We start from the raw sequence: 18369 nt of genomic DNA, 5'->3' as shown, positions 1-18369 counted from the left end.
TAATATAAGTTTTCAGTATGCATATGGTACTGTGTAAAGATAATAATGTATTAATTAAAAATAGACATTGCTTCTGATTTGTATGTTACAAGGTTCTGCATTATTTTTCCTTTTGGATATCTATAATTAAAAATAAAATAAACTAAGTATAGTTAAAATAAAGATATTTAGCAACAAAGGGTATTTATAGGTCCAAGTCATTCCCCTCAATGAAAAGCAAAACTTGCCAGAAAAAAACAAACAAACAAACAAAACAAATTTTGCTTTATATACTCTTAAAAGTTATTCTGGAACATTCTGCAAAGCCATAGATGGGTTGAAATAAATGTTCATTCATTAAAATGCACATGGAATGCACAAGGAAAAAAAATGTTGCTCCTGAAAATGCTGATAAATACAGGTGCACCACTCTAGAACTATGCAAGACATATGATCAATTAGGTATTAAGCACCTCCCTACCATGTGCTCAGCTGTCATAAATATTGAGTGTGATATGCAGAAAGAGAACACATACTTTGTAAAATTTGGGGGAAAAGAAAGAAAGAAAGAAGGTTTTAATGTGGAAATTGATTCTGACTTGTAGAATGGATAAAACCAGAAGCAAGCGCAGGCTTAGAGTTTATTTAAATGTAATATTTTTAGTGTTTGTCATATCATATTTATTGGACAGAATTTTTTTAATAAAAATCAGAACAAGATAAAAGTTTAAATAAATGGCGCGGTCATTGATATGGTCCGCATGTGTACTCCTTCCAAATCTCATTTTGAAATGTGATTCCCCAATGTTGGAGGTAGGGCCTTCTTAGAGATGTTGGATCATGGGGGCAGATGCCTCCTGAATGGCTTGGTGGTGTCCTCATGTTAATGAGTGAATTCTCATTCTATGAGTTCACATGAGATCTGGTTGTCTAAAAGGACCTGACACCTCTCCCTCTCTCTCTTGCTCCCTCTTTTGCCATGTGATATGCCTGCTCCGTCTTTGCTTTTCACCATAATTATAAGCTTCCTAATGACCTCACCAGAAGCAGATTCTGGCCTCATGTTTCCTGTATAGCCCACAGAACCATAAGGCAAAATAAACATATTTTCTTTATAAATTACCCAGTCTCAAGTATTTCTTTATAGCAATATAAATGAACTAACATAGACATGTTCTCTACCTACCCACAAAGAAAAATTATATTTCTCATTCTCAATCCTATAAGCAAAGAAAAGGAAGATTACAAAATTATCTTTATACCATTAGTCTTTTAGTCATATACAGTTACACTTATTTAATGCGTGCATATGTAAAATAAATACATGTCTTTGAATATATATGAATAAATAATAAAAACATGTCAGTATCTAACAAAGAGAGACATACATTTTTAAAGTCTGGAAGGAAATATAGCTAACTTCAACAGTAGTTATTCCAAGGTGATAATTTTATTTAATTAATCATTACTCCTATTTTGTAGGGTTTTGTTTGGTTTTCATTTTCCAGTGCACATGTATTATATTCATGATCATGAAAAAACTAAGTTCATAAAAATAATCATTTCAAAAATTAATATAATAGCAAGATAATTATAGTCTACCATGAAATTTATAGTATTATTATCTTTTTAAAAGAAAGTTAGATGGATTGTAGTCAATGAAAAGCTCCAAACAAAATACTTTTTATAAAAATGTCTATTTCTTTCAAGGTCTGAATATATAGGCATAAACTGATTATTATAATTTCTAAAATCCTGTTAGTTGAAAGAGGATTACACACCTGGTTATAAACTATTCACAATAAATTTCAATAAAATTGAAATTTGAAGAAAAAGAATTACCTACTTAAGGATTTTTTAATATTTTTGTAAATATTGAAAATAAATGAAAAAAGGGAAAAAGGTATTTTGTTTTATGAATATTTAAATACCATTTTATTTGTAACACTTCAATGATTAGCAAGGTATATTTTGACCTGAGAATTTATAATAAATCATTCCAAAGCAGAGAGGTCATCTCTATGCTCCATTCAGCCTACTTTAGTAAAAGTACTAAGAAATAACTCTTCTGTTCCTTATTAACTTAGTATGATGAACTTAATGCAGTGGTAATATCTATGAAAATGCAATAACTTAATAATATATAACACTTTGTTCTCAGGTGACCAAGTAATAAGGCATGATAACAGAAAAATATTTCATTTATTTAAAACTCTAAATGTTTTTGGTCATTTTCTTGGCATAGGTGTGCACACATGTATGCATTTAGAGGACTACTAATAAAACAGTCACTTTACTGAAAACTTAATTTAGAAACAAAACTTATTCTTGATAATAATGAAGTATGCATATGTTTAATGATGGTGAGAGGTATTTAAATAAATAGAATAAATTTGTTTTATTTTAAATAAAATTCACATTTATGAACTTATACACTAGGTCTTTACAAAATGTTAGTGTGTTGCAGCCCAAACTACATGTAAAAATATAGTTGGAACTCTAAACACTATTACAATTCACAGCAGACATTTTCCTTCACAAATGAAAACATTTTTATTCCTCACACATTTTAATTATTTTACTAGGTATGTAATAGGGTGAAAGAATACACAAGCTGTTAAACTGTTAGCAAATCATTGATACATATCTATAATTTGGCTTTTTTCAAGCCTTGTGATATTCTATGTAACAGACCATACAGGCATATCTCAGAGGTATTGTGGGCTCCAGTTCCGACTACTACAACGCTGTAAAAATTGCAATGAAGCTAGACACATAAATTTTTTGGTATCTCAGTGCACAGAAACATTGTGTTTACCCTATGCTATTGTCTTTTAAGTATGAACTAACATTATACCTAAAAAATGTATATACTTTAATTTTCAGAATGCTTTATTCCTTAAAAACACTAGTGATCACAGAAGCCTTCAGCAAGTTGGAATCTTTTTGCTGGTAGAAAGCCTTGATTTGCTGTTGATGGATACTTACTAATCAGGATGGTGGTTGCTAAAGGTTGTGTGACTGTGGCAATTTCTTAAGGACAATGAAGTTCGCCACATTGATTGACTCTTCCATTCATAAAATATTTCTCAGACATACGTGATGCTGTTTGGTAGCATTTTACCTACAATAAGCCTTCTTTCAATTAGAGTCAACCCTCTCAAACCCTGCCACTGTTTTATAAACTACATTTATCTAATATTCTCAATCCTTCGTTATTATTCCAATAATGATAACAGCATCTTTTCCATACGTAGTTTCCATCTTGAGAAACAACTTTCTTTGCTTATCATTAAGAAGGCACTCCATCTGTGAAAGTTTTATCATGAGATTGCAGCAATTTAGTCACATCTTCAGACTCTACTGTTCATTCTACTTCTGTTGCAATTTTCACCCCCCATGCAGTGACTGTGTCCACTGAAGCCTTGAACCCCCAAAATATTTTTTTTCATTCACAAGGGTTCAAATCAACTTCTTTTTAACTCCTGCTAATGTTGGCATTTTAAGCTCCCTCTCTTGATTCATAAATATTCTTAACAACATCCAAAACAATAAATCTTTTCCAGAAGGTTTTCAATTGACTTTGCCCAGGTATATCAGAAGAATCATTATCTATGGTAGCTACACCTATATGAAATATATTTCTTAAATAATAAGACTTGAAAGCTGGAATTATTCCTTTATCCATGGGCTGCAAAATGGATGTTGTGTTAGCAGACATGAAAATAACATTAAACTACTTGTATATCTTTATCAGAGCTCTTGGGCGACCAAGTGCATTGTCAATAAGCAGTAATATTTTGAAAGAAGTATTTCTTTTACTGAGCAGTAGGTCTTAACAGTGGGCTTAAAATACTCAGTAAACCCAGGCTGTAAACAGATGTGGTGTCATCCAGGGTTTGTTGTTCCATTTATAGATCACAGACAGAATAGATTTAGCATCATTCTTCAGAGCCTTAGACTTTTCTAAATGGTAAATAAGCATTGGCTTCAATTTAAAGTCACCAGCTTTATTAGGCCCTAATAAAAACATCACTCTGGATTTGAAGCTTTTAAGCCAGGCATTAACCTCTTTCCAGCTATGAAAGTTTTAGATGACATCTTCTTCCAATTAAGGGCTTCTTCATCTATGCTGAAAATCTGTTGTTTAGTGTAGCCACCCTCATCCATTATCTTAGCTGGATCTGGTTAACTTGCTGCAACTTCCACATCAGCACTTGCCATTTCACCTTCACTTTTAAGTTATTAAGACAGCTTCTTAAACATCATGAACCACCTCTGTTGACTTCAAATATTTCCTACATGGCTTCCTCACCTCTCTCAGTATCGCTAGAATTGAAGAGAGGTAGTGTCTTCCTCTGGATTAGCCCTTGGCTTTGGAGAATGTTGTAGCTGGTTTGATTATCTCTCCAGGTCACTCAGAATTTCTCCCTTTCAGCAATAAGGCTGTTATCTTTCTCCCTTTCAGCAATAAGGCTGTTATCTTTCTCCCTTTCAGCAATAGGCTGTTATGCTTTCTTTCTTTTTTTTTTTTTTTTGTTTTTTTTTTTTTTTGAGACGGAGTTTCGCTGTTGTTACCCAGGCCGGAGTGCAATGGTGCAACCTCGGCTCACCGCAACCTCCGCCTCCTGGGTTCAGGCAATTCTCCTGTCTCAGCCTCCTGAGTAGCTGAGATTACAGGCATGCGCCACCATGCCCAGCTAATTTTTTTTTGTATTTTTAGTAGAGACGGGGTTTCACCATGTTGACCAGGATGGTCTCGATCTTGACCTCGTGATCCACCCAGCCCCAAAGTGCTGGGATTACAGGCGTGAGCCACCGTGTTATGCTTTCTTTTCATTAGTGAGCTCACTGGAGTAGCACTTTCAAATTCTCTCAAGAACTTTTCTATTGCATTCACAACCTGGCTAGCTGATGCAAGGCATCTCAGCTTGCAACATGCTTTCCTCACTAAGCTTAATCATTTCTACCTTTTGGGTTAAAGTGAGAAATGTGTGACTCATGTGACTTTTACTTGAACACTTAGAGGCCAGTGTAAGGTTATTAATGGCCTAAATTATTGTTATGTCTTAAGAGATTCAGGAGACTTGAGAAAAAAGAGAGAGAGAGATGGAGGAGCAGCCAGTTGGTGGAGCAGTCAGGATACACATATTTATCAAAGAAGTTTGCCATCATACATGGGTGCAATTAGTGGCACCCTAAAACAGTTACAATAGTAACGTCGAAGATCACAAATTGCAGATCACAAGATCAGATATAGTAAGAATAATAAAGTTTGAAATCTTGCAAGAATTACCAACATGTGACACAGAGACAGGAAGTGAACCCATGCTGTTGTAAAACGGTCTGGATAGACTTGCTGGATGTAGGGTTGCCACAGACTTTTAATTTGTAAAAAATGCGACATCCACAGAGTACAATAAAGCTAAGTGCGATAAAACAAGATATTCCTGCATTTCATTAAGAAAACCATGTTTCTGAAACAAGTGTCTGTTCAGTAACATTCAAACTGCCTATCATGGATGCAGCATTTTTTTTTTCTTTCAGTTTTTCTATTTCTGATGTGTGTCAAAGGGAGGGAGGTGGAATATACTTTCCATGGTCACAGGAATTCATTAAATATAGCTTACAATGCTATAGTAAAGAAAAATATATATATTTCTAAGTCCGTATCCACATTAAATTCACAAAGTAGTTGTTTACTCTCAAAATAATCAAAAATAATACCAAGAGAATATAATCATAACTGGTGACAGACACTTTTCAGTGATTGTGGTCTTTTGATTCATATGGGTGCCAAAATATAAGTTGGGTAAATTCATCCCCCGGGGAACTGAGCAGAAGTCAAACCATGTGGCCAGGCCAAACAGGATGAATTTAATTAGGAATACTGCAGCATAATATGCACATAACCTCATAAAATTTTATTTTGCTCAGTTAAGCAATAGTTATTTTCAGAGCTCACTCACCAGTGGGGAAGAGTTCCCAAAAGGCCACCAGAACTTGTCTCATTAAGTCAACCCAAAAGCAGAGCTGGGACTGTATATGACTGGTAACTTGTGTTGACACTGAGCTGGGCTAACACAGGGAGAGGTATTAGTGACTGAAAAAAAAATCCCCCAAATATCTAACCTTATTTAAAAATGCAACAGTACTTCCATACAGATTTATGTGGCTCACAAATAGTCTTCGAGTGTGGGAATAACCTAAATATTTTTTATTAAGTGTCAAACTGCTCAGTAAAGCTTACTCTAAAAACTATTTAAAAGTATAGTTCTGATGCCCCATACCCTGTTTTTTTTTTTTTTTTTTTTTTTTTGTATTAACTTACTGTCATTGTATACTTTTCATCTATTCATTATATTTTTTATCTTTTTTTCTCTACTGGTATTGTGACATTTTATATTTGTTTCATTCATTACTGTACCTTAAGTGTTTAAAATGGCATCTGACACATAAATGCTTATCAATAAATATTTGTTAAAAGAATAAATATTTTGAAGTTTCAAGAATTTCTCTTGGGCTTTCTCTTTTAAGAGGAAGCTCTGAAATGAAAAGCATTCTGGAGATTTATGAAGTCCACGCTGAAGTATTCCCCAGTGCATTCTGACCTCTGTGCTTTCATCATATAAGGAAACTCTAAGGTCAATAGCTGTTCACATATTGGCACTGAGAAACGTGATAGCTGAAAGAAGCAAGATATCTAGGAAAAGAAACAGGCATGGAAGTGCAAAAAACAAGCTTTACCACTTCATAATTGTGTAAATTTGGCAAGTTTTATAACGTCTTAGTCTTGATTTTCTCAAAATAGGCATACTGTTACTTGGTAGATTTTTTGTGATAATTAAAGGAAATTATATATATCAAGCATTTATTGAGGTTCTAGGCACATTCAGATAGTGATTATTTCCTCGACCTTAAATTCAAGTCCACAAGAAATGAATTCCTGTCATTTTTCTACCAGCAGTAAGTCCTAGTTTGGAATTCCAATGCTCAAGTCTGAAACCCTGACTTTGCAACTAGGTACCAGTCCCTATCCTCCCTGCCCTAGATTATCCACCACCCTGAGCCTCTTCCTGTTACCTACTAGAAGACTTTGAAATAATTCCTTGCTTTTCCTCTGCTTAGACAGACATTCTGCTCATTTCTTGGACTGTTTAAGAAATTCTAGCCTTTGCTGCTTGGGTCTCCCGTCCTTTCCCTTTCTTGGGACTCAGAAATCAATTGCCCTAAATGAAGGCCTCAGTCCCAGAAACAAAAGTTTTTCTCTGACTTTTTGCTGTTGCTTTCAGTCTTATTTTCCACCAAGGCAAATCATAAAAACTAGAATCTCTTTTTCCTAAGGTGGGTCATAAAAATGAAAACCCCTTTTCCCCAGAGCTATCCATAAAACCTAAAAATTTTACTCTGGCTTTTCTTCTGTCTGTATAAAAACTGGCCATAAAAAATTATCTGACTTACCTTGTTTCACTGTAGGTCATGAGCCTCCTATATCAAAGAGGGTTGTTCCTCATACCCAGAAGGAAGAAATAGAAGCTCAGAGAGACCAAGAAGAATATGGACAGACAGGACTTGGGTTTCCCCACACAGTCCATTAATGTTAGATCGTACTCTTTTTGTCTAATCATGTTTTTGCATAGCTATTCATACTTTGTTGAACCTAAGTGTAAAAATGGGTACTTTGCCCTGTAGCTTTGGGTCTTTATTCTGAAGGCTCTGGTATACATGTTAATAAAGTTCAAATGCCTTTTCTCTCATTAATATGCCTTGGCTAAATAAATGCCTATAATTTTACAATGACCTGTGATCCTATTTTGAGCAAGTGCTTTAAACTTTTGATGTTTGACAGATTTTCCAAAATCAAATTTTTAAATTTGACACTTGTTTTCATTTAACCTCAAACTAACTTTTCAGATATTAGGATTCCTGGAAGTCCAAGAGGGACATATCAGGTATGTTTGGTATGTTAAAATCATGTGGGAAACATTGTCAAATAAGAAATAGTGTTTAACTTTCTGTGGTTTATATTTACAAAAATGTATTGTTAATTTATGTTCCAAAATTATATGAAATTTCTAAAATTCTGGTATGTCTTAGTATGTTATCAGTAATAATAATGGGTATCATGTTAACATCATTATATACCACAAAAATAACTAAATTTTTTTGTCAATTGTCTTTCACCATGACTATTGTATGATTTTTGTCATCTACGAACAAGCAATATTGTAATTCTTCTCAAAAAGTGGTTTATAATTACTTACAGTCCAAAATTTGCTGCTTCTTTTAAAAAATTCATGAAAAGGACTCTCTGACAATTACTCTTGAAAGGTTTCTAATAACTTTGGAGATCATACCATTAGAATAGGTAAAAACTTTCAGGACTTCAATTAAAAAGCTGATGTGTTCATGAGGAATACTAATCCAACATCAAATAGAACAAAACTTAAATACATGAGATTAAACTGATAAAAGACTAAAATGGTTTTTATAATTTTTTCATTTAAAACATTGTTGATTCTTTTTTATACTTAAGTTTTTTTATCTTTTGAGCAATTTATACTTGACAATTTGGTACAGTATATCTTTGTAAAAAAAACCTGATTTTTTTTCTCTTTCTATCTAATTTTTCCAGACTTTAGAAACCATTTGTGAGTATTCTTAATTTATTATGATATAATTATTTACATAAGTTCAATAAAAATCTGTTTTCTTATGTAACAGGAAACAACGAAAGGCATGGTTATTTAATGAAGAATTTGACTAGAATGGAATATATTCCAATGAGACTGAACTGCTTTGAGGAATTAAGGTTGACTTTACAGAATCAATAAAAATCTTCTTTAAAAGACTGGCTTCGTACCTTGTCTACACAGTTTCTTTACAAGGTTCCTGACCTATGATGAGTTTTTTTAAAACAAAACAAAACAAAAAAACAGTCACTTTCTGATAGGCCAAGGAACTGAGTTACTTGGGCATCGCTCTCCCACAAAAAAAGAAATTTATCCAGGTATTGTAGACAGTCTGATGATAAATCCTTGGTTTGGCATCCAAGCCTTTGAGAGACTTTTAAAAGTCTAATCTCAGGTTCCTTGTAAAAATTTTCCAACAAAGCCAATTTAAAAAGAATCTATATGACTAATCACTCTTCTTACTACATTTTATACAAAATGTATAAATGGCCAAGTATAGTAAAACTATAACTTATTTTACAAATAAACTGGTCCTGCTTTGATTGGTCTTTAGTAAAAATGGGGACTAGAAAAAAAGTTGTTAAAAAATAACTAAAATGTACCTGTCGTTAGACTCTAGTTTTAATCATCATTTTTGAGTTTTTATTATTTTCCTACAATTCAGACTAAATCCTAAATTCTTTCCTGGATATAAGTTTCCCAACTAATGTTTCCAAATTTTTTCTACTTTTCTGACTTAAAATTACTAAAATTGATACTGCTTTTTTCTAAAGCCCTACAAGCTAAAGATAGAAAACTTGATAAAAACTTTTTTAAAAAATCATTATAACAACTTAATATATAATCAGTCTTTGAGCTTGACAATGTGTAGACTACTCAAAAATTCCCTGGAACACCTGATACAAACTACAAACAGAAAAAAAAAAAAACTGTTGGATTGTTACTGTGTGTTCTCAATTCATCTAAAGACGCTTCAAGCCTGACACCTAAAAATCCTCTCAATGGACTGCCTCTTAAACTCAAAAACTAAGTTTATAGTTTTTTCTAAATATTAACTTTTGTTTTTCTTTTGTTTCCATAAAAATGCCTCTTTTTCAATATCTATCTGATTGCTAAAATCATAAAGAAACCCTACTTTGGGAAAAGCCCATCTACAACACCACTGCCTGAAATAAGACGCAACTGTTAACTGTTTAGTTGGACTGCCTTGTTCTCAAGACAGAGACTGGTTCAATTAAATGGCTTACAGAACAATCCGCCAACCCAATTTCTGGACTATGAAACTTCTTGTGCAAGTTTTAGACCAGAGAATGTTGGAAAACAGAAAACAACTTTCCAAAACGGTCCCAGAGACAGCCTCGGGGGGAAAAAAAAAAAGTTTTCTCTGGCCTTCTCCCACCCTCCTGCCTTTCATCCCCATTCTCCCCCAGGGCTGGCCATACAAACTTGAATCCCTCTTCCACAAGGCAGAACTAAAAACCAGAACCTCTTTTCCTCAAAGCCAGCCATAAAACCTAAAAATTTGACTCCAGGTTTTCTTCTGTCTTTTTGTATAAAAACTAGCAATAAAAAATTATCTGACCCCCATTCCAGAGAGGCTCCTGTCCCATATCCAGAAGGAAGAAATAAATGCTCTGAAAAACCAGAACAAAAGACCAAGAGGCCTTACCTACTCAGTCTATTAACATCACATAATACCCTATATGTCCAAACGTATTTCTATGCAGATGTCTATACTTTTTTGAACCTAAGCATAGAAATGGACAATTTTTTCTATGTCTTTGGGTCTTCAGTCTGAAGGCTCCTGTTTACACGTTAATAAATTTTGAATGCCTTTTCTCCAGTTAATCTGACATTTGTGAGTTCATTTTTCAGTAAACCTTCAGAAGGACAAAGTGAAAATTTTCCCTTGGCCCCTGCACCCTCAAGGCTCATTCCTTAAATCACTAACACTTGGCTTTGCCCCATGTTTCCACACAAGATACTTGTTTAATAAAGAATTGACACTTCGCTTTCCTCCAGCCCTGGAGATCATCCTGCACTCCTCAGCCCCACCAGTCTTATTACCACTTAAACTCAGGGCCTAAAAGAAGCTTCTTCACTGCAACAAAATGTTTAATACATTTTGAAGGAAGAAAATGGTTTTGCTTTAAGAAATACATAGATCGTAGCTTTTGAGATAGACATTTAAAAATATTAAATTTAAGGGGAAAACAGAGCAAAGAATCACAAAGAGCTGTTTCAGTGGAAGTTGAAGATAAGGGAATCATGTCCATGGACCCAGGCCAGACACATCTCTCAAGGATTTCTCAAAACCATCTACCTCTCACTTTTCATTGCTACCTCAACAGCCTGAGTTTAGGCTTTAGTTATCTTTGGAGGAGACTACAATCATAGATTCACTAAATCATTGGGCTCACTGTAATCAGTCATAGCCTCTAGTTCATTCTCCACAAAGAAATCTATACTTAAAATGCTAACCTGCCCATCTGAATGGTTATACCCTTAATTATACCATAAAGTATAAAGTAAAAAATATAAATCAATAGTACTCAAAGTGCTAGTCCAAAATTGTTTGTTATAAATCAATGATTAGCAAAGCGCAGAAATTGGGAATAAACATTTAGAATCCATTGTAGCAAATTGAAATTGCCTTTATCTCCAAATATAAAATTTTATATTTTATAAACATATCTGACTATATCGTATTTGAAATTAAAAGATCATAATAAAGTAAAATTGTCCCCTCACTATACATAGTTGAGAAGTATTATTCTAAACGTCTTAGCCTGAGAGACAGAGTCAATACCTACGCTTGTCAGTCTCTGCAGCTGTGCCTTCTGCCTTCTTCAAGCTAGAATTTTAGCCAGTCATTTCAACTCACTTGTTGTTCACTGCACTCATCAGTAAACCATGGCAAAGCACCATATAGTATGGTGCTTAAGGATATGAACTCTGGAATCAGGCAGCAGGGTTCCAGATCTGTGTTCTATCATTTATTGGCTGTGTGACCTTAGGTAATTCACTTAAACATTCTGTGCTTCAATTTCTTCACACATAAAATTGAGATAGTAATAGCTGGCTCATATGTTTGTTGGGCATATGAAATGGTTTCATGCCTCATTTAAAATAGTACCTAAAATAAATGTCAAGATTGTTGTAGTTTTTATTATTTTAGTTTTCATTCCTTGATGGTGTGTTTTCTCTGCCTTACTTGCCTTCCTCTAACTTTGCATTTGGCTAGTAAGCAGCTTTAAAGACAAATTAGAGTTTATCTTCTCCTGGAGGCCTTCCTTGATTTTCCTAGGTTGATTTATGTGTTCACTTTGTGCTACCTCATCACTCTGAAGTGATGCTTCTATCATGGCATTTATCACATGATGTAAGTACCTCTTTACAGGTTCATTTCTGCTGCTTTGTTAAATCTTGATGAAGACTTAACACTTATAAAATGCTTAATACATATTAAAAGACCCCATAAACATACAAATTTAACAGATCCCCTTTTGATACTTAAAAGGATCCATGTTCACACCATCTTACCATTTCAACTGGGCATTACTTCCTGGAAGAAAATCTGGATGGGAGGAGATAGCTTTAGTGCCCAGAGTAAGATAAATGGGGATTAGAGCCTCTTGGATTGCCCTTTCTGCACTTACCATTGGCCTTGAGACTTACAATAGAGTATATATCAATCCCAAAGAAACTAGCCCAGGTAAAGACTATATACAGCATGATCTATGCCATAAAAATGCGACCCTCTCCTCATCTGATTATTTTATAGTGTTAATAATACAAACAGTGATGAGAAAGAGATTTATAGTTTTCTTCATAGTTCATCCATTTTCTACTTATTATGCTTCTGACTATAAGTACGATTATTTGAGGAAGCAAAGAAAGGATCCAAATTTTAAATTAAACTAAAAATGAGTTGTACATTAACAATGGTTATAGCATTCTCTAATGAATTAGACTCAAAGGTGACAGTGTTTTCATAAAAACTCCTATTCTCATTATAAAATAGCTAAAACTCCAATTATCAATGACCATGCGAAAAAAAACTGGCACTCATATATCATTGATAGCCATAATGAAATCTCAAATAACAGTGCTATCATAAGCCTCTTCATAATCTTTATTAAATAGAGCCTAAAAGGAAAACAAAGATTAGTCTGGGCACAGGTTTCTCAGAAAATGGGTAAAGACTATGCAAATTACCTCAACAGGTCAAAAGCTATAAAGAAATCAGGCCTCTGAGGAAAAAATAAAATGAAAAATACAATCAGGTGAATTGATAGAATACTTTTAGTTATCCAGGATAAAGGAGAGAAGCAGGGAAACATGAACAACTTAAAATTCCAAACAATCTAAAATACTGTAGAAAATTATTTCAAGTTTTCTTATATGACTAATCTACTTTCACAAGGCATGAAAAAGATAATATCTGCCTGTTTGAGCTGAAGCACTTTTTCGTGGCCCTATTCAGCATATGAGTATGTGCAGGAGCTGTAAGAACAAAGTGTAATGAGAAAGGAGAAAGCTGGACGCTGTGCCGCTGAATACTGAGGCTTTCAGGCACTTTCATGTCTAAATGCTCACAGACTTCAGGCCCCATGTACAAGGAAAGAAAAAGCCCTAGAATTTTGAAAATTACATCTACAAGAGTATTAATACGATGCATGATTTTAGAAAACAGTCTTTCAAATTGCTACTTTATTGAGCAATTTTCATAAATGATTTCATCATGTTAATTTAAAGATGCAAACAGCAAAAACTGAAAGTAAAATAATTTTAACTTCTCATTTTGTAACATGATGATTAAAAAAAGTGAAGCAGTCAAAAGGAAAGGCAGTTGAATAATAGGAAAATCTTACGGTGGTACTTAAGACAGAAATTATTCTTTTCCATCTTAATTTAGGAATATTCATTAAACTCTTTTCAGGGCAGCAACGCTAAAAGAGATTTTAGCATTTGCAAACAACTAGTGCAAATGTTAAAAACTTGTGCTTCTGGATAATCATATCTCCAGGGTTTTAGCATCACATGGATCTGTGTGGATTATTTTGCAAATGCAAATAATGTATCATCTAGAGAAACAGGAATTCAGTAGTTGGAATCTGATGAGATCAAAAGGGAAAAATGTACGTACTTTAAAAACTAAGGATAGAAAAGTTTTAAGTAAAGAGACACGCTTTTTATAAAATCAGTTTAGCAACCCTAATATCAATAAGAAACAATACAGTACCAACAACATGGACATGGAAAAGGTCATTTGTAAGATAAATAATATCCAACATGGTGAAAAAGGAAAGTTATGTCAACTGAAACAAGAACGAATACAAGTCAGGTTATTCCTGGCTAAGGGAATGTCCTTCCTAAGGGAATGAATTTCCTGGTAAAGAAAGAATGGTAAGAATAAGGCCAGCACCAGCTCATTCTCTTCTCACTTGCAAAAAAAAAGCCACCATGGTAACCCCCAAAATCAATAGACCTAATGTGCTATTTTTTAACAGTTTAATCATTCTGCTACTGACAGACATTCATGGTTTCTTCTTGTTTTGCCACTGTACTCAACAGGATATTTATTATCCTTGTATGTATACCCTTACGTAGTTTTACTTTTGTTTGTACATTTCGGATTCCCACAAGTGGTTTGCATGATATGTGAGCTATTCTTGCTCCTTTTTATCCGAACGTATGTGTGTTGTTGTTATTAGGAGGGTTCAGTGGCTTCATGAAGTACATCTCCAGAAAAGCCTTTAATCCAACAATTTTGTTTACTTAGTGGACTTTCCCTTATTAAAGTGGTGTGATTTTATAAAACAAAAAAAAAAATAAGAAAGAAAGATAGAAAGAATGGACAAGTCAAGGTACAAGGTTAACAGCTGTAAATATAGCACATACGTTTCAGGATGGCATAGAGAAATTTTCATAAGCTGGCTTCTTTCTTATTCTATTCTTATTTTTCTTCTCTTTCCCAGACTTACCCCATGTGCCAGTCATATTTTGTTTGTTTAAAGCCACTACAGTTTAATGAAATATCATATCTTTTCCCAAGTCCACTTAGCCTGTGAACAAACTATTTCCTCTGCTGGAACATTCACCTTACACTACCCCTGCTCCATTTCCACCAGATAATCTCTTCCTTCAGCCTTTAAAACTAGGTTTCATGTCATTCTGGTAGGGTAAAGTTCCCCTCCTGGATATCCATACTTGAATGTAGCTCCATCTTCTAGGTAGCACATTATCACACTCTTATTGTAATGCCTTGTCTGTCTCCCTCATTGCAATGTGATTTTTTGAAGGCAGAGCTGTCTTTTGTCTCTGATAACTTGGTAGCTATTATAGTGCAGACTTTCAGCGTTTTTTGTTTGTTTGTTTTACTTAACTGGATGAAAGAATAATATAGAAAGAAGGCAAAGAACATTAACTATTTAGGCACCTGCATTTAAATGACATATGGAGGAAAAAAAGCCTAGTGAGTTGCCCAAAAAAGCAGTATTTAAAGAAGTAAATACTGAAAGAAGCAATAAATCTGTGAGTATGACAGTGTGAAAAGGAGAGTAGAAAACATTGTCAAATGCTATAGAAAAGGCTGAGAGAAACAGAAAGAAAAAGGAGAATTATTAAAGAAAGCCCAAAGAGGGAACACAATATATTTAATAACTTTCGTTGGCTATGAAGGCTAAAGGTGTTAGCAACTCCTGTGTCTTAGAAGTGGAGAATTAACTAAAAGAGTTTTTAGAAAGGCAATTAAGGGATAACGATGGGGCAACTGAACTTGAGTAGATGGCGATAAACTAAAATACAGGCTAAGAAACAATAACAAGAAGTGCAAAATAGGGACATTATGGTAATGATCAGCAAAGTCCGTGTGAGATTTCTGCATTCCCACCTACCCTTCATACTCCACGTCATCCCATTCCCCCACCTCCCATCCTGCTTTACCCTTAGGTAGTGGGTATTCCAACAAGTTCAAGCTTCAATCTGTCTGGCAACAGGCCTAGTCACGTTTTGTGCAAATGGAGATTTCTATCCCAGCAAAAGTTTATTTATCATCATTGCTATTTAGAAAGCCCAGATTCATTTGTCATAAAAAATAAAAATTAATAATAACAATAAAGTACAATCTGCCACTGTAGCTTCATCTGTTATGCTATGCTTAGAAAAACAGGGATGTTTATGAAGAGCTACATGCAAGATGAATTTATATTAAACACTTCATTTATTTATTCATTTGTCAAAAATTATATATATAGCTACAGAAAAAAATAGTTTATACGTGAAATGAGACCAACTAGTAGGCTTTTTAAAAATATGACTGAATTATAACCTCCCTGAAGGTGATAAGAAGTGGAAAAATCACAACTTAAAGAGAAAATCCTCACAAGAAGTTATCCCTGATGAGGAAATCAGTTCTGCAAGTACAAAATTACTCTTTTTAATTTTTAGATTTCATATTTTATAGAGAAGGAATGTCTTATATAGAAATGCAACTACTTGAAAATTGGAATACTTCTATCTATGATATAGAAATCTGTATTGATATATTTTTCTTTACTGCAAATTCTAATTACCAGAGCTTTCCTGCTAAAGACTAGTACATTATCATTAAAATAATCATAGCTGTGTTATAATTTATATTATTTTGTTGAATTTATGAATGGGTAATTATGTAATATGCTTCTCACCTTTACTCTTTTTTTTTTTTTAGTCAATTATAAATTTGGTTGCTGGATAAAAATATTGGCAAAATCCATTCTATTGCTCTTCTAAGCTATAGCTTAATGCAGTTCTTGGCATGCTTCCCATATTTTCTTACATACCATGGCTTGAATTTCTGTCTAATTCTTTAGACTTAAAATTAGGAAGAAGAATGAAATCAAATGATAAACTAAAATAAATGTTTTCTAGTGTGGTTTCTAACTTCCTCTGACTCATGCTTTTTCTACTTTAGAAAATGATGTGCTTCTTAGAATGAGCACAAGTCAGAGAGCATCATTAAGCTTCTAATAAAACTTACATACCACCACCTATAATTTAAATTACTTATCTAATGGTGAAAGCTTTCATATACCATCCCCAGTCTCTTGAACAATGGAGTTTCCTTCATTTTTTGTAGAACAATATGTTCTTCCTAAGTATAGAATAGCTTGATATGACTGGGTCAATTAACATATATGCTAAAAAATGTTAAACATGATATGTATTTTATATTTAGTACCATAAATACTATGCTATTAATACAAATTAACTGGTATCTTTGGATTCAATATCTTAATAGTACACCAATGAAAAAGATCTTGTGATTAAAGACCAAATAATAATAATAATAATTTCTCTGGAATTATCAAGCCATGAAAACACACTGCAAAGCAATCCAGATTCAAATATTGGTGTTTGGAGATTATTTTAAGTTTGTTTTATGACCTCTCAATTTGCTAGCTAGGAAAGACTTCAGAAAATAAATTTTAAGACAAACATTCTATGATACATTAGGCATTTTCTTAAGTTGACTAGCAATCTAATTGCTTCATTATTCTCTAAAGCATATTAGCCAGTTATATCACCATTCTTACAAGATTTTCATGGCCAATATCTTCTCTTTTTAGCTTGGGAGAGTTTTAGAATTGTGCTCCCTTAAGAAAATAAGAAAAGGGTCATTTTGCTCTCTTTTTAATCTCCAGGTTTAGATGTTGCTTAAAATGGTCAATTTTCTCACTGTCAACACATTATATATTAGAGATAGTTTCTTGGAATCAGAGAAAACAGAGAATCTCAGAGAGAATTATGATAAAGCTTCCCTATACATTTTATCTGGCAGAGCAGAGGCCACAATGCATATAGAGCAATAATTCTCTTCCCTTTGTGAAATACGCTGCTGCTGAAGAGTAGCAATGCCAAATTCTCATGGAGTATTACTACAGTAAATTGTATTATAGAGCTACTGGAAATAAAAATGTGCTAACACCTCCCCCTTCCTGGCCTGTTCACACAATTTAATCTAGAGAAAGGGAAACTATTCAGTGAGATAAAGATTAAATGAAATACAAGTTTAAGGAAGTTATACTTTCCTCAATGGGATTGTGACATAGAAATTATGATGGTTAATATTGAGTGCCAACTTGACTGTATTAAAGGATGCAAAGTATTGTTTATGGGTATGTCTGTGAGGGTGTTGCCAAAGATTAACATTTGAGTCACTTGAATGGGTGAGGCAGATTCACCCTCAGTCTGGGTGGGCACCAAATAATCTGCTGCCCATATGGCTAGAATAAAGCAGGAAAGAGAAGATGAAAGAGCAGACTTGCTGAGTCTTCTGGCCTTCAACTTTCTCCTGTGCTGGATGCTTACTGCCCTCAAACATCAGACTCCAAGTTCTTCAACTTTTGGACTCTTGGACTTACACCAGTGGTTTCCAAGGGGATCTTGCCACAGACTGAAGGCTGCACTGTAGATTTCCCGACTTTTCTGGTTTTGGGACTTGTACTGATTCACCACTGGCTTCCTTGCTCCTTAACTTGGAGACAGCCTTGTGATCATGTGAGTCAATTGTCTTTAATTAACTCCCTTTCACATATATATATATATATATATATATATGTGTATGTATGTGTGTGTATATATATATATATATGTATGTGTATATATATATATATATATCCTATTCCGTCTCTCTAGAGAACCCTAATACAGA

The sequence above is a fragment of the Sapajus apella genome, unplaced genomic scaffold (genome assembly GCF_009761245.1).
Source record: "Sapajus apella isolate SASKATOON/1434 unplaced genomic scaffold, GSC_monkey_1.0 scaffold27, whole genome shotgun sequence".
In the NCBI taxonomy this organism is placed as follows: domain Eukaryota; kingdom Metazoa; phylum Chordata; class Mammalia; order Primates; family Cebidae; genus Sapajus; species Sapajus apella.
This window is presented reverse-complemented; position numbering follows the sequence as displayed.